This window comes from Podarcis vaucheri (genome assembly GCF_965113315.1).
Source record: "Podarcis vaucheri genome assembly, chromosome: 1".
Lineage (NCBI taxonomy): Eukaryota > Metazoa > Chordata > Lepidosauria > Squamata > Lacertidae > Podarcis > Podarcis vaucheri.
Window position 1 is genome coordinate 97,775,660 of NC_138759.1, and position 25,412 is coordinate 97,801,071.

General features: G+C 38.3%; 1 protein-coding gene across 3 annotated transcripts in view; it reads right to left on the reverse strand.

Moving 5' to 3' along the window:
• DPP10 (dipeptidyl peptidase like 10) overlaps positions 1-25,412 on the reverse strand; it is a 589,554-nt gene that overhangs the window by 121,175 nt on the left and 442,967 nt on the right. The window lies entirely within an intron of this gene.

Here is a 25,412-nt window from a genome sequence, read left to right on the forward strand (position 1 = left end):
ATCAGCAAAGGCAAAACATTTCACGCAATAGCTTCTTAATTAATGGACCTATTCAACGAAGAAAAGACATCACTGACCATCCAATACATTAAAATGTGCTTAGGTTGAAGTAATGAATTCATTAGTAGCATCTAATTTTGTTGATTTGTCCAGAGATAATTGGAATGCTGAGTGCTTCTAGTCTTTCTGACCTTGCTAATGGAGGTGGTTTCATCAAATCAGTATAGCCACATCCTACTCCTTTGTGTAAAACAAGTTCAATTGTACTGTGTAAAAAAAGCAGCAACATTGGCCATATGGTCTTAACCCTTGAACCTTTATTTGGTTAAATGGCTGTTAATCAAGAATGAATTCCGATTGCACTTGCATGAGAAAATGGTTACGTAACCAAACATTTACAAGAACATCCAACAATTTCATTGCTTTTATTTGTTTGTTTGTTTGTTTGTTTGTTTGACTGTATTTATAACCCACCTTTTTCTCCCAGTGGTGCAGCAATAAAACTGCTAGTACATTTACAAAGCAGGGTCCAGTATGGTTTCAAATTAGATGGGGGCCATAGATTCCTGCATTTCAAGGTATTGGACTAGATGACTAGATGACCCTTGAGTTCCCTTCCAGCTCTACAATTCTATAATTCTCCAAGGAGTTTACCTATAACAACCTTGAGAAGTAGGTTAGGCTTGGAGGCAGAAACTAGTCCAAGGCCGTCAGTGAGCTTCATGGCCAAGTGGGATTTTGAAACCTGGCCTCCCAGGTCCTAGCCCAACACTTTAACCATTATGCCACACTGATTTTCAATCCATCTTTCTATCCATCTTTTTTTAAAATAAAAACAAAAACACTGAAACATGAGAAAACTTTTACTGTGGCTTTATCATTCAACCTCAACAAAGCCACCTTAGCATATTTCATAAATAGTGGTTTAGTGCTTTTTAAAATCCTTGCGCTGTGGGTAAAACCTCAGTGCCTAGGGCTTGCCGATCGCATGGTCGGCGGTTCGAATCCCCGCGGCGGGGTGAGCTCCTGTCCTTCAGTCCCAGCTCCTGCCCACCTAGCAGTTCAAAAGCACTCTTAAGTGCAAGTAGATAAATAGGTACCGCTTTATAGCGGGAAGGTAAATGGCGTTTCCGTGTGCTGTGCTGGTGCTGGCTCGCCAGAGCAGCTTCGTCACGCTGGCCACGTGACCCGGAAGTGTCTCCGGACAGCACTGGCTCCTGGCCTCTAGAGTGAGATGAGCGCACAACCCTAGAGTCAGACACGACTGGCCCGTACGGGCAGGGGTACCTTTACCTTTACCTTTTTTACATACCATGGAAATGAAACAGTGCAGAAGGAAGAAATTTACAGAAAAAGTACAATGATGTAACATTTTCTTGAGCAGAAACATAATACGCAAAACCTCTGTTAATGTATATTAATTGTTGCCACGTGTTCTGGCCACATGCTGCGTATTTTTCTGTCTCTCTTCATTCAAAACCCATGTATTCTGTGAAGTCTAGTTGTTCTGGTCCTTGTACCTGATGGCCTGCAACCAAGCCTAAGCAATTGCAACTGGAACATTTGCTAATTGCTTCCCTGTTCAATTCAGCCTCCACCTGCCTTCCTACGCTACTTTCTCTCTGTCAAATTATAGATTGTAAGCTCCTTGGTGTGGTGACCTGCCATTTTGTACTCTGAAAAGATATGCAGCTGATATGTTTGCACATTAGAATCAGATGAATAGGAAAGGGTAGATCCATTGGTTATTTCAAGAAACTTTTATAGTATTTCAAGAAACTACTTTGTAGTTGTCATTTCCCCTTATGTTTGAATAGAAAGTTTTAGAGGAGAAAAATGGAATGACACAAAAAGTCAATTCTTTTTCATTGTCGAAAGTATGATGTTTGCAAACAATGAAGATGTCTGCTGAAGAGTCATACAGAGACCCTGGTGTCACAGTCACCTCGGTATAAAGCAGAAAACCTCATTGCAGTGAGTGTGAACAGATAAAAATCCTTGAAGTGTTGAAGATACTAAAATAAAGCTGTGCATATACATAAGTACTAAGCAAGTGCTGAGAGTAAGTATAGTAATCATGAACAATCACTATTAATGTCTATTAAAGTGTCAATCCAATGAATGACATTTTGTGTGATAAAGAACACTTCCTAGACAGAATAATGGAAGCATTTTATGGCCACTTGACAAAATGATGGATTAAAAAAAAATTAAAAATCTACAGAGCAACTATGGGCATTTTTTCTTCAATAAGAGGGGGAAGTAAGGGAAGTGGGCAAGGGTAGCCAGAAATGATACTTGGCAAGTATTTAAACACTTACGGATACTTTCCTTTCCTTTTTGTTTCAAAGAGACTGTCTCCTTTTTCATAGGCATAATACTTGTAATACTTGTACTGTACAGCCTTCTGCCTCTGCTGCTGCAACCCAGTGATGATTTCTGGCAATGGGATAAACACCCTTGGTGGCAACTCATTTGCATCAAGTAGCTAGTTCTCTCCGAGCCCCATCCAAGCATGCTTTAAGCCAAAACACAGGAAACATGTGGACATCTAAGTAACATTGGCTCCTAGGCTAGAACTCCAGCTATCCTTCAGATGCCAGCCTCTTTCTCTATCCTGGTTTCCAAAAGGCTTCCCTGATCCTCTCCTTAGCCTATTCATAAGTCTCTTGCTATTCCACTCTAACTGAGGAGCTCCAACAGGTACTTTCCCTGACCAGTATTTACACCAGCCAACCTTTTACACCCAAACGTAAACCTTGGATGAAATTTCATCCTCTTATTGGTCTATAATTATGAGTCAATAAGAAGAGGATTTCAGCATTGCATTCTTCTGATCTTCCCCTCTGACTCTCCAGAGCAGATTTCAGAGCGGTGCAGGGAAAGGGGGAGAGCCCTGTTGCACTAGCAAAAACCCTTGCACTGGCTTCTGCTATTGCAATGGGTTAGTTAGTTGAATCTGGGTTATGATGTCCACTAACTGGCCAGCTAAAGCTGACCACCCCTTTGATTCCAAACATAAAGCCAGAGATCTTCCCATTTGTTGAATTATAGATAAATTATGCTGAGGAACAGTGCAACTGAAACAATAAACATGAAGGGTGACTAATATTGGGCTTAGGCCCTACAAATATTTGGATTCTTTCTGATTCAAATGCAAACCTATTTTGAAATAACATTTAAAAATAAATAGCCCTTTAATTAGCTGGGAAAAGAGACCTGTCTAACAGTGAGCAGCATAGTGTGACTGGCAAGAATCATGTTTAAAAGCATGGGCATTCTATGCCCATGCACTGACTTGAAAAGCTTACGTGACAAGTTTCATCTAAATATGAGCTGATTTGTGATGGTTTTAGAGAGTATGAATCATAATGCAAAGCATTATAGACAGCTGTGGGGAGAATGAAAAGCTGACCTTATAAATATAAACCAGATGTAATTTACAATGACAGTACAGCATAATAAAGATTTTAACAACATGCACCAATCTTCAATGTAATGAATATGTATATATAGTGTATCATTGCATCATAGCACACAGTGTGTTTGCATGTGTAAGCATTGATTAAATTGATAGGAGGTTGGTTTAAGCTCAGTTAGCACAGTGCAATGATTGCTGAAGCCTGACTTAGCCCCACATCTCCACAGGTTGCATGGTTGCCAAAGCCCCACACCAAAGAATATGCCACAGTTTCCCTGCCACTCAGCTTCATTGGCTTATATGATGTGAATAAACCTTTAGCATTACAATTTTAAGACTAAGTATTACCATAAGAACATAAGGAAGAGATGTGACTTGCCAAGAAAATGTACAGCCTTCAGACAGACAAAATGAAACATTTGTTTACTGGACTGCATATAAATTAATTTAAGGAATCCACTGTCTGTAAGATGTAGTAATGGTCACTACCCAAGATTGATTTTAAAATGATTTGACTGATTAATGTTACCAGCAATAACGTTCAGATGCAGTAGTACCAGAACCTGATTTTGGGCTCCTCAACACAAACTAGGGGCAGGGGTAGCCAATATTGTACCCTCCAGATGTTGCTGGATTACAATGTTAGGATTGCTTTATAATGAAAATAGGATAACAAATTTAATAAATGAAGAAAATGCAACCCCCATTATTCCTTCCTATAGGTCATATTGGCTGGGGCTGATGGGAATTGTAGTTCAACAACTTCTAACAGGCATTGTGTTGGCTACCCATGCTAAGAAAATCATTATCCTCAGGCCCTATCTGTGAATTTCAAAGAGGCAATTGCCTGGCTGCTGCTAAAGACAGAATACTGGACTGCATCAGGCCGTTTGGCCTGATTCAAAAAGAAAGTTCTCAGAAAATCAGCAATGATTTGTTTTCTCAACTAGAAAATTGAGGGTTTCTTTATGGATGCTGTGCTTTTCTACCTGAGGTCCTGCTCATTTTGCGCAGCTCAGGCTTATAGGGGAACCTGTGAAGAAATGACAGTTTGGTGACAGTATGACAAATGAGGGTCACCACCTCTAAAATTGTGTTCACTGTTAACGATAAACATCAAGAGGCACAGGGCTACTGTATGTCTAGCCTCATAGGTACCCCTGCTCAAAAGGCTTCTATCAAAAATCAAAAACAATATGCAACAAAATGAAAAGGAATCAATCTTTCCAATCTTTTTGTTCTCTCAGGTATAGAAGTCCATAATATACAAAACAAAACCAACACATTTTCAGTAGGGAATATTGTGGGCTAGCTTATCTCCTGAGTTACATCTGTATGGCTGAAGAGAATAGGACTGCACTGGAAAAGAGTTATACAAACATATAACTATGACAGTTTGTTGTAAAATTATCTGAAAGCATTACAAAAGTACCTATCCTAGGTCACAGCCCACCTTGCTATAAATAGCTCAAAGTATTGAAAAATGCCTCAAAGATCTTAATACCTGGGGAGGTTTGTGCAGAAAGAGATAATCCTTGAGGTACTTTTAGTCCTAAATTCTTAAAGTTAAAACCAACACTTTAAACTGAGCCCATAAATTGACTGGGAGCCAATGAAGCTGTTTCAAGACTTGGAAATGTTTTCCATATGTCTGGTTCTAGTTAGTAACCCTAGCTGTCACATTTTGTATTAACTATAGTTTCTAATTTTATACAATTCTTCAAGGGCACCCCTATGGAAAGCACTTTGCAGTAGTCCTGAAGGGATGTTACCAGAGTGAGAATCACTGTGGCTAGACCATCTCTATATTAAGCTGGTGAAAGGCGCTCTGTGTCACCAAACCACTAGTTACGGTCAGGTCTAAAGCCACCCCCAACCTATGAACCTGGTCCTTAAGGGGCAATACAACCCCATGCAGAACAGGCTACACAGCATCTCCCAAAACATACAAACCACCTACCAATAGCATCTCCGTCTTATCGAGATTGAGCTTCAGCTTACTGGCCCTCATCCAATCCATTACTGATCTCAGACATCGGTTCAGCACTTCGACAGCATCACCTGAATTTGATGAAAAGGAGAAATAGAGTTGAGTGTCATCAGCAAACTGATGACACCACACCCCAAATCCCCAGATGACCCCATTCAGCAGTGGCAAGTAGAAGTTGAACAGCATGGGAGACAGAATATAGCTCTGAAGAAGCCCATAGCATAGCTGTCTTGGGACAGAGCAGTAGTCCCCCAGCATTGCTTCTAGAACCGACTATCCAGGAATGAAAGGAACCAAAGGAACCAATGAAGCAGTGCCCCCAGTTCCAACCTCAGGTAACAAGTCCATAAGGATACAGTGACTAAAGGTATGTATCAAAAGCATCCAAGAAAACTAAGAGAATTAAAAGAAGCACATTTGCCTTGCCTTTCTCCCAACATGTCATCCATCAGTGTGACTAATGCTATTTCAGTGCCAAAACTGAGCTGGACACTTGGCTGAAATGGATCTAGATCATCCATGTCATCCAAAAGTGTTTTTAGCAACCATTCACTCAGACAACTTGCCCCCAAAGAGTATCTTTGCAATTGGCTCATAGTTGGAATAGTTTTCATGGTCAAAAGACGCTTTGATAAGGAGAGGCCTTATGACTGTCTCTTTGAAAGTGGCCGGGGCCATTCTGATCAAAAAGACTCAGAAATAAACTGAATTTAGCATTATTATTTATATAATTTATGTGGGGAAAAATAAAGTTTTAATAACTTTGATGAACATGTTCAAAAAAGCTTTTAACTCTGTCATTTGCCTATTATATAAGCAGACGTAAAAATGTCCCTGAAAAATAGGTAATACTTATTATATCTTTTAAAACCTCCCACTAATTTTAGACTTCCTGTGCAGACAGCAACAACCAACAAACATCAGCTTGAAGGCTCAACACTCCTTTCTTTCTGAAACATACCAAAAAACCACCAAATCTTTTAAAAGGCAAGATTTTAAATTTCATTACTGAAGACAGCAAAACAGAGATACCCAAAAGTACACTTCTGGAATCCGAAGTTTCCAATTTATATTTAGTGCCTTCTTAGAAAACACTATGCTTGCTCATTCACACTTCATGCACATTTGGTCTTGTCAAATGGTACACACATAATCTATCCCGAAAACTAAATAGGTGAGAATGTAGCTCAAGTGATGTGCTCTGCCATTCACAAAAAAATGATTATGACTTGTGATTTTTATGCCTTATTTGACACCCTCTTTCTTTTTTCTAAAGACTTAAAAGGTTGTTTCACAGCATGGGAAAATGTGTAGTGATGTGACACGAATTGTTTTGCCAAGAATAATCATGTATTCTGGACGGGGGGGGGGGGAGAGACTCACGGTAGCATTATGTGAACCTGTCATATGAGTGTGGCTGCATTTGTTAGTGAATGCATCAGTGGGCAGTGCCAACCCAAGTTCAGATGTTATCTGGAGAGCATCTTAGAAATCAGTAGAAATTCTAACACTGGCTTATCTGTGATCATGAAGTGCCTTAGTATCCCTATTTTTTCCTAACTATAGCCTGCTGTACAATGAGCTATTCTAATGCTATGTTGCCATCTAGGATGCCACAAGAAATAATATTTGGAATTAGGTTTATTATACAGATTGCCCAAAACACAAGGACAATCTCCATGCCACACATTTCTGGTCACTGCTATCTCTAATATAGCAACAGTCCATCTGCTCAGGTAATTCAGATTGTATGCAACACATACATTATGAACACTGCTTGGCACATCCATAAGTCTTTCTTAAAACATCCTATGTGACAGCCATAATATCTTTGTTGTACTTGATAATAAAGTTATCAATGGTATGTGGTGTGTAGATGTTTTAAAGGAGATTGGCTATAACAATCACCTCTCCTATGACTCACTGAATGGGATTTGTGTTTGTGCTTTTATTTCACCAGCTGAGTTTTGCAGGGGTGGGAGGAACAACGCTCAGATCCATTCCTGTTTGTTAACTGTCTAATAAAGCAACTGTTCAACAGTTCTGCAGAAGTCTGCTGGGGTGCATGGTTAACAGGGAGGCGTGAAATCATTTGAGTAGCCTGCTGTACAATGAGCTATTCTAATGCTATGTTGCCATCTAGGATGCCACATGGTGTCAAGAGTTGGGCCTATTCCACACTGGTATCTGAGCAGTGTGGTTATGGCAGAAAGAGTGCCTTTAGGAAAGTTGCTGTTTCCAGGCAGCACGGCCAGCAAGAGGAGGAAGCAGAAGCAAGGCACTGACGTTTATAGCATTGTTTGTGGTGCAGATGCAAAAGATGAAAGATTCCATACTGTTTCTGTTTCTGCATGTGGTTGGAGAAGAAGCTAGGGAGGTTTTCTAGAGTTCCCAACCTTTTACTGAGAGGCTGACTAGCAGAATATCACAATTGTTACTGTGTTCCAAAAAAGAACGTGACAAGCAACCAGAGCTGGAACAGAAGAGGAAAATAATTGATCCCCATGTTACATAATTAAAGCTGCTTTACAAACTTGTGATTTGGAGGCATGGGTGACTCACTCATTAGATATTGTATTATTTATGATATTAGATCAGACCAGATGAGGGCTGGCAGGCTGACAGGCTGTTGTCATTTATGCAGCTGAAGAAGAAGAGGCAAGCTCTTGGAGCTGCAGAGAGGAAAACACACGCAGTGCTCAAGAGAAAAAGAAAGTTATAGGAATACAAAAAGTAAGGAAGTTTCCTGCAAACTCCAGCACAAACGGAAAGAGCAGACCCAGGAATTGCCAGGCGCATGGAGCTGTTTGTTTTTATTGCTGCGGAAAACATCACTTTGCAAGACCGTGCAGGGCTAAGCAAACAACTGAGCTTCAGGATATGGACCTGAATGCTCTGTTTGTAGATACTGTACAGTATTTGCAAGCCAGAGAGCAGAGCAGAAGGCATCTACTGACTCCTGGCATGCTAAGGTTATTGTTCTGGAAAGCCCAGTTCTTTCGAGCTTGGCACTGGCGCAAAAGCTAACACTCTTCCAGAGGACATAGATTAATTATTGCAAAGAAAGGTGCAAAACAAAACAAAACCCTCCCAAAAGTTGTCACTTTGATTTTGTTTAGGGGTGCCAATAATCATATCCAGAGGTGTGTTTACAGCTCTATGCGAGAAAGGTTTACTTGAGGAAGACACTACATTCTTGATCACTGCTAAAGGAGATCCATCACTCCAGGGTTATGCTGAATGTGTGATGCGACTTGGCCAGGCATGTGCATAAAATCTCATGTCAGCAACCCACAATTAAAGATGATTTCTTTACTGCATATTTTGATGTATTTGAAGGGCTGGAATTCTTTCAGTAAAAAAACCCAACAGTCTGCCTCCAGAACATTCATAGAAAAATGTGAATACTGCAAAGACTTCTGTTACTCAGAGACCAATGGAAATATTCACTTTGATGCTCCTATTTAGATACTAATTAACTCCAGGAAATGTTACTATGAGCATCATCCAGCACACACCTTCCCCAGGTGGTTGGATTTACATTGCTTGGCAAACAATTCCACCTTTATTCTTTCAGAACACTTTAGAAAGTTGACTGCTCTCTAGTGGAAAAATTATATTGTGATGTCTGATGACAGCTTATTACCTGTATTTGTTGTCATTTAATGTCCCTTCTATCTAGGCCTGTCCTTAACAAGACTGCCTTTTGTGTAAGAGTTAATGCCTGATAGGAAGTTTCTTTCATATAACTTTCAGTCCCCACTTTGTGCAGCCAGGAAGCTATTCTACACTATTCTTTTCCAAGATGTTCCAATCAAGGGGTCGCTGTGAGAGTCAGACTTGTTTAGCTTCCGCGAGACACCCCCCCCCCCATTACCCTGCCTTTACCCTGTGTTTGTTATTTTCTTTGGGACTAGTCAGGAAGCAAAAAGCCAGTGTCGTCTGAGGATAAAACTTTCTGGACAGGATTCAACTAATGAGTTCTATCAACAGAAGTCACAAAGAAGGACTTAACCTTTGTAAAGGGACTTTCGCCTCTTCCTCTCATGCATCATACTGCTCAAAAACATGTCCTTCCCAACAATGGAGAGCAGCATCTCCCACACAGGGGAAGCACTGTCTCCTTCTGCAGTTAGTTCTTGGCTGGCAATGGCTCTCCCCCACCCACACTCCAACAATTACCACTGTTGCCCAAACATGCATGAGCACTTTTGCCTTACTCGATCACAACCTAGACGCATTTTCAGGACGGCTATAAAATATCCATAAACTGTTTTACTTGAATGATAAGGCATCACTCTCCTCCTGTTCCCATTCCTGTTCCCTTCTCTAGCTCTCTACTGAACTACCCTATTTACTGAACTTATTTAGGTAGAGTTGATTCCTATAATTCTGAACATCACCCCCTGCACACACACATAGCTCCCTTAGAAACCAATACATATTTTGACTAGCAGCAGCAGGAAGTTGGCCATCATCACTCAGGGAGAGCAATAAAAGGCAAAAATTGAACTCCACCATGATGAAATATCTCCACAACTGAACTATGCCATTAAATCATCAGGAGGATATTAAGGTCTGTCAAGAGCTATTTTGAGTAGCACTGTATAGCTTCCATTCCTGATATACTATACATCTTTCCCAGTTGCAAGAGGAATTCTGAATTCCTTTATCATCTGATAGCAAGAAGTGCCTTAGGACAACTTTTTTTTTTTAATGACGCATTGTGCAATAAGATTTCCTGCTTGTTCCCTACACATGGCAGTAGAGTCAGAAGAATAAAAGGAAATCAAATTGCTCATACATTTCTTATTCTTATTCTTTTCTGAACTTCTTTACTAAATATCATAAAAAGTGATTTTCACTGTTGCTCTGAAGTTGATGGACCACAATGGAATAAGTAACTCTACAATTTACCTCTTCAAGAGGGAGAAGCTGTTCTAGAGCTGTGGACCAGATTCATCTGAATACCAAGCTGAACTGTATCAATTAATGAAGATTCAGGATCTCTCTAAAGCAGCTCAAACCAAAACAGGAGCCTGATGGGGATGGGGAGGGAGGCCTCTTTTGTGACTGACAGGTCTAGCTTCGAATCAGAAGGCATGATTTAAGAAGGCTCTCCAATTACATTGCCTTGATGGAGGGATGCTGTGGTAATGTACTGTGCCCTTCTATCTCTGCTAGTGCTGCTTGCTTGAAAAGTGCTTGACCTTCATGTCATGCTGCTTCTGGAGTTATTTCCTCCTGCCCCATTTATCATAAATCCCTATCCTATGGACCCATCCTTCTTAACTTTTCTAGGAGGACTTCTATGATATATAATATTTTCATAGTGAAATACCCTAATGGCCTGCAAAACTACAGTGAGGGAAGTTAATCCCTGTTAAAAGAAATGTAAACACAAGAGTATGTTAAAATGTCATTGATGAAAACAAAAGTAAGCAATTTGTTCTATACTTATAAAACCATGCCACATTTTATTAACATCCTTTTATTAATCAAAATATGAAAACTATTTAAAGATTTTTCCCCTGCATGGAATACTGTACACCACATGTTTTAACTTTATATTTCGCTCTTCTAGTTGTTGTTGTTGTTCTTCTTCTATCTTGAGTGCCTAATAAAGGACTTTGTTTTAATTGTGTCCTTTCCTTCAGCAATGGATACTGAAGATGATCTGTATTTTTGAAAAATCTGCCACTTAGTATTCCCAAATCCAACTACAAATGGCAAGCCCAGACATAATAGACATGTTTTAGAAATGCCTTTAGCTAAAGATGCAATGTTATTCAATGTTGATATTATAATGTTTCATTGTGTGCCCTCAGGCCTTGGGATTGGACAACTATAAATCTAAATATTTATATTTTTATATAAAAGTAAACAAATCCCTCTTCAATATGCACCTTTCCAACTTATTCCCAATATGCATTAATGTTAAAATACTAAGACATCATGAATCTGTGTTTTTCTGGAGAGTAGCAAACCTCATTTTACCTTAGATTCCTAGGACTCTGAAAATGTTTTTAAAACAATGTGGTGTCCTACATAACAAATGAAATCATATTGATTTCAGTGGGGTGTAATGAAGCATTCTAATTGTACTGGATTGTAATATAGTTTGGTTATAATAAATCTTGAGGTACTGAGGAAATTTTAGGAAGCAAAATTAATACAGCTGCCTGTTTTAAACTCCAGTCAAACCTGATACAGAGTACCAGGTGTAGCACAGTTTCAGCACACAACCTTTGAAGAGACCAATTAACTTACAATATTCTGTTACACACTGTAATTTGCTTGTAAACCAGAGCTGAATGCAGATAGTACAACTGTCTTGGGGACAGGATAAAGAGCCCCCTGTTAGTTTGACCCAATTAAATCAAATGTTTGCACTCTGTGATATCTCCAATTATAATGTATTTTCACACTATCTCCATTAATATATCATGAATTCTTGTAACTACTATACTAGTAGCAATAATTGCCAGTGCTAAAGATTTACTATGCTATAGATCCCAATCTTTATAGATTTATATTGATCACAAAAGGTACAGTGATGTTCCACGATAAACATACCACTGTGGGTAACATATTTTGTTAACCTTCAGTTGACATACTCACAAAGTCAACTAGTGTTTTAATAGTGTGTCCCACTCCAGACCTATGAAACCTGAATGTTCTTCTGTTATTCAGGTGATATGATGCTATCTACACACTATTTATTTAGAAAGTTGCACAACCACGCTACTCTAAACAGATACAACATATTATTGAAATAACACAGCAGACTGAAAATTTCAAATAGAAATTTGCTGTGGTTTTTTTTTTTAATTCTCAATCCAATGCATAGTTGTAGAATTGTATTACTGACAAACAGTACTGCTTAAAAAATTAAAACTTAAGCATTCCTCTGTTTTAAATTTTCTGTGTTGTGTGGATTTATATGTATCATGTTCTTAAGGGTGATAGGGGAGAAAAGAAGCAGTACTACTAAGAGTTTACCCCAGACACGGCTTTGAATTTACCCCACAAATGACAATCTGCTGACATTGTCAGCCTCCAAATAAATAGACTTCCTTCCTTGAAAGTCAGCTACAGTTAAGGCAATGTTTTTGCTCTTCATGGGTGGATCTAACTGATCAAACAGTCTGGCTTCTCCAATAAGCTGCTGTTCCCTAACTTCAAAAGAACAGGGATGGTACTGTGTGCCTGCATGCACCTTATTGTATTGCCTACTATAAATTTTTCATTCATAGCATTTGCCATGGTGAGGAGCTATATGGAAATCAAACCATTCACTGCACAAAATCAACACACCAGGAAACAAGAGAGGCTCTTAGATGCTGGAGTGATGGGACTACATAAAACACTTGCAAGCAACAGTAAAGAGAATTGAGTGTAATAGAAAATATACTCCACAAACAAAAGGATGATTGGTCTTGTAGCCAGCTCCCATAGTTCACATAAGTTGAGTATGCCGTTAACAGAAGCCTTACTCAGGCATGTACCCTTTTCAAGTGGTGACTGCCAAATGCATAAACTAGCCAGTGGGAACATACAACACTAGCTTTGCTCCTTTGATGATATTGTGCTCCACAGCAGTACTCTCAAGCCAACACTTCATGCCACATATGAATGATTAATAATGACCTCTGCATCCGTATTTAGTAGGATTCCCAGTACAACCAACATTTACTCATGCACAATCAATTACTGCATTTTGTATACAAGAACAAGATCTAGAGTACATAAAAAGTTTCTTCCACACTTCTTATAGTTTGGGGGGGGGGGAGTTGATAAATGATTGAAAACAGAGTTTTGACTGTAGCCTCACTGAAACTATGGAGTTACAACATGAAACTAATGCTGAAGGGATTTCCATATCAAATTCGAAGTGTTTTAACATGGCCTTTTCTAGCCTTGCACTGAATTTAACTGTGTTAGTTTCAATATGAATAATTTTTGAACTGTACCATATAACATGCCCTTGACAAGGTTTGTCTTTAAAGACTCCATTCCAGTCTTTTTAATATGCCATGAATGACATGGCTGGTGAGTCTCCTCATTACACAAGGCCATCTGAACAAAGGTAATACACTTGTCTCATTCTAAACTGCTCAGTAAATTTCTTAAACACAATGGGTGGAATCCAACTGAGCTCGCTCTACTTACAAAAAGCACCCAAAAGCAAAACAGGGAAAGAAGAATTTTGTTGAAAATCCATCGTCTTCCCTGCAGCTCCCCAATTTGCCTCAAAACATATTCTGGAGGATTGCAGGAACTTCCAGGGCAAATTGTATGTGGGCAGGGGTTGAGTGGGGAAGAGAAATTGGCAAAAGTTGTTTCCATTCCCACTGCTGGAATCTATTAATTACTGCATTACAGCTATAATGTAGCTGTATAGGATACAACAGCTTACCAAAAGAAGAAAGAAAAACAGATGGCTTGGAAATTAAACATGTCTCAACCCCCCTAAGCATACTCAGTAGTTACCACAGACAACAGTACAAAATTACAATGTCTAGCTGATCTCTGGTATTTTGGGGGTATATAATCTGGAACCTTATAACAAACTACAGTATTTAGTCAAGCTAGTTTAGTGCCTGGTTTATAGAGAGAGGCATTTGCATAATGTTGTTAATTATATATAGCACAGTAATTTTTCTCAGAAGGGATTGGAATGGATTCTCTTTTTTCATGACACACATAGTAGATATATAGATAGAACTTTATCCATGGGTACAAGAAAAAAAATGAGCATAGCTGTGAGAATAAGAGCAATGCTGCCACTGTAATGTACCAATTTGATTCCTGTCTTCATTTCTATAAAGCAAAAAGATAAAAGGAATGAATGTACATTAAATTCTAGAAAGTGATATCTACCTTCTTTCATGATGCAGGGATATAATCAAGTGATTATAGTTGCCATTAAGCAGAATAGTCAAAGAGTACAAATGGCAAAATTGTGTTTGAGCACATAAAGTGTGGGTATGAACCCTTCTAGGAACAGTTTCTTGACACATCTTTAGAACATATATAGCATACATTCTCAGTTTTGTAGTACTGTATAGTTAAGTTTTCCAATTTCCAAATGTATGAATAATAGTATGACACAGTGATCCAATTTTTGCACTTGGCAAAAATCATTCTGACTACATTGAAGAAAATACCTAAATGGATAAAAAGTTGTACAAACCCTTATGTTTGCAAAGCCCAGGTCATTTTCAAGGGTGTGGCTTCTGTTTACAAGAGCCTTAAAGATTTGCAATGGTCTACTGGTGGGCCATAGTCCACCTTGCAGATAGGCTGTATTAATAACATCAGGTTCATATTTACCCTACATTGACTCATGTCTTGATATTGGTGCTGGGGCAAATGTCATTTCTTTTCCTTGCAGTTCAAAAGCTTTAGTTGGTAGACATATTTGTACAGTGGTACCTTGGGTTACAGACGCTTCAGGTTACAGACGCTTCAGGCTACAGACTCCGCTAACCCAGAAATAGTACCTCGGGTTAAGAACTTTGCTTCAGGATGAGAACAGAAATCGTGTGGCAGCGGCAGCGGGAGGCCCCATTAGCTAAAGTGGTATCTCAGGTTAAGAACAGTTTCAGGTTAAGTATGGACCGCCAGAACGAATTAAGTTCTTAACCTGAGGTACCACTGTACTCTCATTTTCCTACTTATACTGAAATACTGCCCCACTGTATTGCCTTGCTGTAAATGAGTGGTTATCTCCAGTGCTTTTTTCTAGAAAAACAGGTGCTGGTATTCACCATGAAGTTGTTACAGTAAGTGCCACATTTTATCAACAACAAAAAAGAGGTGACAGTACTGTATGCCCTTGAGTACCTCCTGGAAAAAAGCAGGTGTGGTGGTAGTCAAAACATCTGCTCTCCAGATGTTGTAGACTACAGCTCCAACCAGTCCTAACCAGCATGGCCAATGGTCAGGGATTATGGGAGTTGTAGTCCAAAACATCTGGCGTCCAGCACATTGGCTGCTGCTGCTCTAAAGAGACAAATTACAAAAATAATAAACTCGAAGATTAAATTGTCAAATTGTTTTGTGACTCTGAAAAAAAATGCTTGAAATAGCAATATTCCAATTTGTTCATCCTATATGCTAGCTGTTTCTCACAAGGCTTGAAATCAAATACATGTTGTAGTTTAAACTAAACAGTGCCATTTCTAGCAAATGAATAAAAGAGAAAGGTGGTAGTGGCAAGAGGAGTAAAATAAAAACTAAACATACAACCCAGTGAATTGGAAGTGAGGAGTGACATTTGAAAGGTGTGAGCCGCTAGGAGAGGAAGAGAAACAATTAAACTTTCCCTTTCCCCAAATGCCAAACATTCACTTTCAGCAGGAGTTTGTGACTTTCTGTCACACTTGATTTTCCATTCTTGGTTAAAGCAAGATCTAGAGAAGTAAGAACAAATAAGAAAAACAAAATAAACCCCAAGAGCAGAGGTGTTAGAAAAGATGAATTCTTATCAGTAAGTAGGATAATGCATTAGAGATAGGGATACATTTGTTTTATTTTGTAATAAAATTTCTTTATCACTTTATAATCAAAGGAATCTCAAAGCAATGTACAGAAACAGAAATCAAATCCAACAGAAAAGAATTTCAGAACAAAGTAGAGGTCCAGCTCCATACAAAATTTTATCAAAACCATGTACAACTTAAGAGATACCAAAAAAAAGCCAAAAGTGAATGTTTAATTGAGTATTATTGAATATTTACTACTGAAAGAATAGGAAATTCTCAGCTCTACTTCAGAGGTGTTTTTTTTTTTAAAAAAATCTTTTTTAATACACTAATTTGGAATACGGGGAGCAGCCGTCTATTTTCCATATGCATGATCTCTTGAAGGATGGCATGTCATCATATACCATCCTTTCCAGAGATACCTGCTGTCACTTTTCAAACAAGGGCACGCCAGTTTCTAACATGCTTGCAGTAGCAGCTACCCGCATGGAAAATATTTTCAAAGATTTCTAAAGGCAGTCCTGCTTTCAGACTACTATGCAGAACTGTGATTGTTTCTGTCCTCCCAATTTTGCTGAAGTTAAAAACAAAAGAAAAAAATCACAGGGAAACAGGGCATAACAGACCAAGAAAATATCAATGTTTAAAGTGATACTGACTAGAACTGATCCATTCATCCCTAGATTTAATACGGCATTAATTTATGTAATTTGCCAATGGAGTTTTGAAGTGGCAAAGTTCTAGGAGGACGATCAACAGTACTACAATCTCATTGGAATTCAGCTGTAGTTTATCTGTCCTCATCTAGCTTCTCATTACCTCCAGGCAGTGTTCTAGCACATCTACAACCTCACCTGATTCAGATATAATGGGATGGCCACTGGGTGCTATCCAGTAGGCATGACTGGGCCTTCTTGGTGGCAGCTCCTGATTTAAGTAATGTCTGAGGTATGTCTGTCTCCCTCATAGTTAACATTCAAGAGGGATTTTTAAGTAATCATGTTCACCCAGGCATTTGATAGCTGAACTTTACTGCTCCTGACAACTTCAATATGATCAACTGTGAGGGCATGCTACTGTTTTAAAATGTTCATAATGGGTTGTATTCAACTACCTTTTATGAAGAGTAGACCCACTGAAATTAACGGACACAAGTTCATCATAACCATAAATTTCAATGAGTCTACTCTGAATAAAAAAATAGTTCAAAACAATCATTGTTTCTAAATGTTTTTAGATGTTTTAATTTTTAAATATTTTAAATATGCTTTTGTTTTTATGTTATTTGTATATACTGATTTGTTGTTGGCTGCCCTGGGTTCCTTTGGAAGGAAGGGCAAAATAGAAATTATGGGTGGATTTCAATGTAGCACTAAGGAGATTGTTCCATCAGCACAAGCAAGTTTAGGAGGTCTAAACTTCCTAAATTCATATGTGGTCAGTGCGTCACTGGCTTGCATAAAAAAACCCAGTTCATTATTTTTTCACATTTTCAGTGACCGAATGCTGCCAGTGGAATATGATTTAGAATTCTGCATGTAACCCAAAGGCAATTTTCATTGGAAGGGAAGCACATCTAATAATAAAAAAAGAACAAGAGTACAACTCCAGAGAGAAAATTATGATAAACTTCACAGAATCTTCATAGAGGAATATATTTTTTATGAATCGAACCCCAAAGTTCCAAAATTCCAGTTACTACAATCATCTTTAAATCAGATTTACTTGTACTTGCAATTTCTGTTTCCACCTTTTTTCCTTTCTGGAAAGTAGCAGAGGCCACTATAGCTTTTACAATATGAATTACAACACACATTATGAGCTAGTGAAATGTGGATTACTGCAGCTGAGGATCTAATCAAGACGATCATTTAGAAGAATCTAATAACCTAATAATTAGACTCCACAGTGTTCCATACCTTGCCAGAACATAGGATGCATGGAAGGTCACAGATTCTGGCTGAGATTTCGGTGCTGCCAATTCAAAAAGAAAAAAAGAAAAAGAAAGAAAAGAGTGCTTTTAAGTATCTGGCCTCCTGCCCTCATGAATCTTCATTCGTCAAATTATTGGCAGCATTCCCTGACTTATTCAGTTTCTTTTTTTACTGGCTCTCAGTTTTCATTGCTTCCCACTTCACAGTTTGCTATAATTATTGCACTGAGGACATCAATAATTTCAATAAAAATTTTCCTCCATTACTTTACTTTTAGTTACAGAAGGTACAAACCTCAGCCAAGGAGGTCCACTTAAAATGTCCATACATAATGTGTACAGCTGCCTTTTAGCATCCACATTTTTAGAAACATTTAAAACCTGCAAGCTACTGCTGCCACAGTCCTCTTCAATTTACAGGATGGCTGGCTCCATGTTAGCTAAGATGAGTTTGTGGGAACACTGAAGAGGAGGAGGAGGAGTTAAATAGCTGCTAGGAAAGCATCCAAATATGCCTTATCATTTCCTGATCAAATTGAAATTGACAGAGAATTCTTGGCTCGCTGCCTTGTAGCTTCCTTGTGAAGGTCTCCACTTCCTCACTCTCTTCCTAGAATGCAGTGCTTTAGAGCATGGAGCCAGCTGCCTACTACGATGCAACAGCTAAAGCTGAGGGGATGTTAACCAGTAATTTACATAAGTAGCTGCTCTGTGCAGCCAAATCTAGTAGGCAAGGAGCCCTTGTGCAGTTGCAAGCGCTGAACAAGTGATGCAATTTACTCCAATGAACACATAAGAAATGAATGCTGCATCTAACCAATAACTATATTTCTTTTTGCAATTTTAGTGCCTCACCTTAAAACTCTTCATAAGGGTGACTCAACATTGGTTTTTAAAATTAAGAGTCCTTCAGCTTTTATGTATATAAGATCTCTATATTTCATCATTTATATTGCACAGCTCCATTTTTTAAAAAAGCATAAAGCAATATGCATTCTTATCTTAGGCATGGGGGATGAGTCTCTGGCCTGTGGGATGGAAAAAATCTTCAGGGCCTCCTAATATAGCATGTATTCATTTTTTCTTGGCCATATTAAATGGCAGTTAGGCTTTATAATAAGACTTCTAGCATAATTCCAAGCGTTATTTTTTAACTTAAAAATATAATAAAATCATGATTACCGGTAATCTTTCTCTTTTGCAAATAAGTAACTCCTAATTTCCTTCACTTTATAAAAAGCATTTGTATTTTGGTGATCTAGTCATTGAGACCTTGTACATTTTATGCCTTTGTATAAAGAGAATTGTTCCTCTGTATTTGCTTCTAGCAAGTCCAATGGTGTCAACACCACTCTTTCATTTCATTACACAGAACTTGTTATCTTCTGGGGAAGGGCCCAAAGCTTGAAAAATCCTGCTTTTAAAAGTTGCCATTCTAGCTTCACCTTCATCTGAGTTTTTTGCAGTCTCCTTGTAATGATGAGACATAGCCTTGTTTGAGAAATGATGATGGAAGGAAAATGATTCAGCTGTAACCTCTGTGGGTGAATGATCTCAACAGCCAGTGCTAATAACCCTAGATATTGAAGTATTTTATTGCTTTTAAGTTCAGCATAAATTACAAAATAGTATACAAGTTAATAAAGAAACACGATTACCGCTTTATTTATGCTTCACTTCTTATTTTCAATGATTCTATGCTAAATTCTATGCTAAATGCAATCTCGTAAACAGTAAAGTAATATCCAGCAAGACTTGGATGCAGCATTTTTCCATTTGAAGTGTGCAAAACAAATGCCTTTTAAAAGGTATGACATTTTGATAATGTGCAAGTGCCATTTAAAGCAACATCTAGATTTCCCCTTTTCTAAATAAGCTACAAGTTTTATATTTATAGGAAGAGGAATATAACGCAGGCATCAAAATGTGAGCAACCTGCATGTAGTTGTTATTGTCAGAATCACTGTAACATTTGTATTTCCTCCAGTGCTTTTTTCTGGGGGGGACGCAGGGGTATGCATACCTCTAAAGTACAATTGTTAATCTAAATTAATCTCACTGAGGGGCAGTATTTCAGTATAAGCAGGAAAATGAGAGTACCTCTAAACATTTTTTAAAAGAAAAAAAAGCACCAATTTCCTCCTTCCTCCAAAGATTCATGAGGTTTAGACCCTTTTATGTTCAAAACAGTCCTGTGAGGGGGATTCAATTTAGAAACAGCTACTCAGAAAAATTCATATATAGCTTTGAGGAGATTTGGATCAAAGTCTCCTCAGGCCAAGGCCAAGATTCCAACTAAACTCCAGTGCTTGAGACATAACAGTTGGAATTACAGTGGTACCTCTGGTTACGAACTCATTCCTGAGGTCCGTTCTTAACCTGAGGTACCACTTTAGCTAATGGGGCCTCCTCCTGCTGCTGCTGTGCTGCCGCGGCGAGATTTCTATTCTCATCCTGAGGTAAAGTTCTTAACCCAAGGTACTACTTCCGGGCTAGCGGAATCTGTTTGTAACCTGAGGTGCCACTGTATTAGTATGGAAGAAATCTGCATAAACTCTTGGGCCATCCTTCTTGTCTCTTTTCTGGAAGGAACAACCCATGTGGTTCCTGGATGCAAAATAAATCATTGCACATAAGTGTCGTTTCTGCTGGCTTGTGTAAAAGGAGCCAACAGGGACAAGTTAGCAGGAAAACTAGGGATTAATCTCAGTGATCAACTAAAAGGAACATAAAATTCAATGCCTAGATATATTGGTAGTATGTACTTTACTTTCCTACCATGACAGAGATCACTTCTAAAATTACAAAGCACCTCCTGTTTAGAAAATTTCTTCCTCCGTGGTGCCTCTCACAGCCAGAATGTCAGCAGCATACTATTAGGGGAAAGCAGAACCCAATCTTTTTCACTTCAAAATATTCTTTTCAGTAGAGCTGTTGGGCTGATTTTAAAGGGGGAATGCTTTTGAGTGTATAGAAATTTACCAGCTGATATAATAAAAGCATGCACTCACCTTTTAGCACTGTGCAGATATTGTATTAATTTATGGTAAGAGAACAGGTTGGACCTCATTACAAAAGTAAAGTGTCAGGACTCGCCCTTTGGAACTCCTGCCCATCAAATATCGGATAGTCTTTTGGGTACCTATTAAATACCTTTCTATTCCAACAAAACCCTTTAAAACAGAGATTATCCTTCCTTCCTTCCTTCTTGGCTTAAATATTGTATTTGCACATATTTTTATTGTAGAAATAACTTGCATTGTCAAGTTTTCAAGCAAGTCTCAAAGAACCTTCACACATACACCTGCACGGACAACTCTTTCCACACATTCAGGAGTCCTGAAAAACCAGGATTCCTCATCACATGCAAAGAACCACAAGCTGCAGCTGTCCACAAGAGGCTCTTCCAGGCCTTATAAATAATAGGTAGAGGCTGTGCATATGTGATCCTACTCTCCCTCTCTAGGTATTCATATAATTGTCTGAAAAAAGATCTTGCTTTTATTTTCCTCCGTTACAGCAAAGTGCACCTCACCTCTTTTAAAAGTGCACCTCACCTCTTTTAAAGGCTTTTTTTTTTTTGTAATTGGCACATAGTTTCACCAAAGCCCCGTTCCTATCTCCCCATCCACATTTGCACTGCACTTCCTCTGCATTGAAATGAATGGTGTGGAATCACACAAACATAATATTGTTATTTATGTAAAATTTCACCACAGCATACTAACATAGCTTTTGTCAGAAGCCAAGCTGAAGTGGAAGAGAAACTGTGCTGCATGTGATGAGCATAGGTTGGAATGGAAATCAGTGCCTTTTTACACTGTTAACAAAACAAAACAAAAGTTTTACTGCTTTCCTTGTGTTAATTCTTATCTGATTGGGAGAGATTTTCTGGATTTCAGAAGGCTTTTAACCAGGTTGAGGAGTTGTTTTTCCTTTTACTTCTTTAGGAATATTTATTGTGCACATTATGCTTGCCTTTGTAATGTCTTTGTTGTTGTAGCTACTTTGTTTGGACAACAAAGAGAATCATTTTTATCACCTACTCTTAACTGTTCCTCAAGCCAATCCCCCCAGGAAGTGATGGCCGAACTCTTAGCTGATAAAGATCCACAAACTACATACCTGATAACCAAATCTGTTCTTGCAGAAGCTCCATTCTGGATATGTTAATACTATAATTTCAAAACTATATGCTGTAATTTTGTTATGCTGTAATTTTTTTATAGGTTATGTTGTGTGATTTCAGAGGGAAACTTTGCTCTTGCCCCCTGTTGTACATTGTAAAGGCCTTTGGCTATACACAATAAATTGATTGATTGATTACAGTATATCTACTTTGCATGCAGGTCCCAGATTTAATCCACAGTACCTTGAGGTAGGACTAGGAATGCTTGTTTGGACCAAAGGTCTGAGTTAGTCTAAGACATCTTCCTATGTTTTCAATTATTGTTAGTTGCCTTGTGTAATATGTATGTATTAGAAGGATGGGGTACTCTAGATAAATCCACTAAATTTATATTGATTTCTCTCCTTAATATTTTATATAATTTCAAATTTTTAATGTTATTCCATATTTATGGAATTCCATTTTTTTACTGCAGCCATTTTTTGTATAAAAATACATTATAATTGATATTTTCTAGGAAAATGAAGTACCACAGCACTAGACATGGGGCACTTATAATATATCAATATAAAAGTATATTTTGCAGTAATGTTGGCTCATGAATCACAGCACTGTCCTAAATGATGTGAAGCTTACAAGAATTTGTTGAAGTGCTTTAGTATTATAGCTGCATGCCTCCTCCTTCCTCTGTTCCACGTGGTATCATTTATATTTCACTAAGAAATGGATAAAAGTTCCAAAATGATTGGCTAACGATCTTTTCTTCCTCACAGGATAATGTCTCTTTTCATGTTTCATTTTATTTTATTAATCTAGAGTTTTCCTTCTATTCAGACCCAAAAGAGAGAATAAGACAAAGAAACACATCATAGATCTTCTTCATTGTAGCAGCTAGTATCAAGGGCACCATACAGGGAGAGCAATCCATCATACCACATTTTTCAGACCACATGTGATCACTCCACATGAGAAGCTATATATCTGGTTATTTTGAGCAATTGCAGGAGGGGAAAATAATACTGCAGAGCCTCTTAAAATACACTACTTTAAAAAGAGAATTTTTTATGTTTGTTTAAACGGCATTTATTTTTAAAAAATCAATTTTAATAGGAAAGAAAAATTAACATACAAAAAAAATTTAACAAATGAAAACATGGTAGCAAAGTTAACCACACTAAAAAAAGGAGGTAAGATACAACGCGGAAGGAATGGGCCACATTTATTTATTTTAACATAACGAACCAGCAGTGGGCAAACATTACGTGGAATACAGACAGCTCATAATCAACTGTGGGCCAGCCAACCCTGCTAAGGGTGAGGAGGAGTGTTTCATCTACCTGTTACCTGCCAGAACAGAATGCTGGACTAAAGGGGCTTAAGTCCTATGTAATTTAGTGGGACAGACCTCCAATAATGTGTACATAGAATTGCACTGTGATGTGGGGGGTGGGTGGGAGTGTATCAAGTGTCCAATGTGTGCAATAATAGATGTAGATGTGCAATAATATGTGCATACTGCCTTGGGGCACAACATTAAAGTCCAGCTCTTGACAATCCTAGCTGTAAGGGAAATAAGCTTGCTATGCATTAAAGCCCTATTCACCCCCCCCCCGCCTCTTCTACAAAAAGAACTATGTGCAATAAAGAGAACATAGCAAAACACTGGGGGGGGGAGAAAGTCTTTGCTGTGACTCTTGGAAGCCCTGCTCCATGCCTTGCAGGCCTTTCCCCAACTTGTCTGAGAAGGCAGGGCTCTGATTCCAGCTACAGAAGCCAGACTGTTGAACAGACTCTTGGGTTGGTGTGTTGTTTTGTGGTGGGGGTTGTTGCCGTTTTTGATATTTTTATACATAGTGCTTAGTAACAAAAGCTTATAATATAGAAGCCTTAAAATCAATAAAGAAGTTATAGCTGGTGAAATGTGTGTCCTGTCTTGAGTGGTGTCAGGTTACCTGAGGAAATTACTTCCACTACACTGAGTCTTCAGAAGAGACCAAGGTCCAAATTTCCTGAGGTCTAACTAGCAGGGTTAAGGAATAGAGCTTTCTCAGGGATTGTGTTCTGTCAAGGGTTTCTTCCTTAGGGAAGCTTGTATGGACAGATGTTGCAAAAACTGGTGATATCCATAAAAAAAAGCATTCCTTCAAGCACTTAGAGGGCTGCTGTACAGTACTTATTTTATTCAGCCGTGTTACTGTTTGTAGTTTTAAGTGGATTTTAATTATTGCTGTAATTGTGGAGTTATTTTACTCTAAATGTTACTGTTTTTAATTGCTTTTTTTACAGATTATGATTTTGTAAGCCGCCCTGAGGGCTCATTGGGCCATGTGGTAAGATGTAAAATATTATAGCCACTTTCCACTAGGTGCACAATACGATCTTAAAGAACTGTTTTTAAAGAATCATTTTCATAATATTGAACAGTACTCTAGGAACATGTATACCATTCAACAAAATATGGTAGCAACCTGTACTGAACATTTCCTGAAAGCTGCTACATTCATTTGCCTAAACGAGACTGTATAATGAGCAAATAAAACTACTATTTTGGAGGGTTTTTATACAACTGAGGTTTGTCCAGGTTTCTAATGGCAGGCAATGTTTGAAAATATCTCACTGAAATATTAACTGCATAGCTAAACTGGACAAATTGACAGGCTTGATACATGTAGGGTGGGAGAATTAACACTGAGGTTAATAAAAAACATTTTGTCAATTACTGAAACTGCTACTGCAAACGTTTTCTCTTAGGGATATTTACTCTAGTAATTTCAGTTAGTGGTTATGTAAGTTTTTACTATGATATTTGTATCATATTTCTACTTCTCCTTCCCAGAATATATTTTAAAAAGAGCATATTGTGTACAGGAACTCCCAAGTTTCTCACCCAAACAAAAAAATGAAAACATATAACCACGCTCAGAATCAAGGAACAACATGGCCTCAAATGGGCCCACCATCTAACCGGCTGCCAACTCAAAATGGACAAACCTTCCTTCCTTCGCCTAACCTTTATAAGGCATTACAAATATGTTGTTGTTGTTTAGTCGTTTAGTCGTGTCCGACTATTTGTGACCCCATGGACCAGAGCACACCAGGCACTTCTGTCTTCCACTGCCTCCCACAGTTTATTTATTACAAATATAGGCCATCATAAAACATTCATATATAAAATTTTAAAATATACACAATAACAGCCATGTAAAATATGCAATAACGAGGATTTTCATTGGAGTTTCTTCCTGCTAAATAGTGCAATTCACCACTCTAAGAGATACTACTAACAAAAACTCAACCACCCTTGCAGTTACTTCCGGGTTAATGTCAGACAGATAGAATCTGATATTTTCATTGTGCCGTGATGTTCAATTACTCAGAAAAGGAGATAGCTGGTTGTACAATGGACAGTAGGAATGAATATGTTCAACAGTGTCAGGCATATTCAAAGA